Genomic DNA, 1,095 nt, shown 5'->3' on the forward strand with positions numbered 1-1,095 from the left:
AAAATAAAATATCTCAGAATAAACCTGACCAAAGACATTAAAGACCTCTACAGTGAAAACTCCAAATCTTTAAAGAAAGAGATTGAGGAACATATCAGAAGATGGAAGGGCCTCCAATGCTCAAGGATTGGCAGAATTAAAATTGTGAAAATGACCGTCCTACCGAAAGTCATTTATAGATTCAGCACAATGCCAATTAAAATCCCCATGACATTTTTCACAGAATTGGAAAAAAACATCCTAAGATTCATATGGAAGCACAAAAGACCTTGGATAGCCAAAACAACCCTGAGCACTAAGAGCAATGCCAGGGGATTACTATACCAGATTTTAAGCTCTACTACAGAGCTATAGTCATAAAAACAACATGGCACCGCCACAAAAATAGACCCATAGATCAATGGAACAAAATTGAAGACCCAAATATGAGACAATGCAATTTCAGCCACCTGATATTTGTCAAAGGGCCAAGAATATTCACTGGAGGAAGGATAGCATGTTCAGCAAATGGTGCTGGAAAAACTGGATCTCCACCTGTAGAAGAAAGAAGCTAAGCCCCTCTCTTTCATCCTGCACAAAAGTCAATTCCAAATGGATCAAAGACCTCAATGTAAAGCCTGAAACTCTGAAACTGTTAGAAGAAAACTTTGGGAAAAACCTACAAGATATAGGTGTAGGAAAGGATTTTCTTATCGGACATCAATTGCTCAGGAAACAAGGGCAAAATTAACAAATGGGACCTCATTAAACTAAAAAGCTTCTGTACATCAAAGGAGGCAACCAGGGAAGGAAACAGAAAACCCACAGACTGGTAGAAAATCTTCACCAGCGACACATCTAACAGAGGTTTAATATCCAGAATACATAACGAACTCAAAATACAGAGAATCAAAACAAGAAGTAACCCAATTGAAAGACGGGCTAAGGAGCTGAACAGAGAGTTCTCAAAAGAAGAAATAAAGATGGCTAAGAAGCACCTTAAAAGGTGTTCAACATCAATATTAAATAGGGAAATACAAATTAAAACCACTTTAAGATTTCACCTTACCCCAGTCAGACTGGCTGAGATCAAGAGAACAAATGATACCAAATGTA

The sequence above is a fragment of the Nannospalax galili genome, unplaced genomic scaffold (assembly GCF_000622305.1).
Source record: "Nannospalax galili isolate Female #2095 unplaced genomic scaffold, S.galili_v1.0 scaffold408, whole genome shotgun sequence".
Taxonomy (NCBI): domain Eukaryota; kingdom Metazoa; phylum Chordata; class Mammalia; order Rodentia; family Spalacidae; genus Nannospalax; species Nannospalax galili.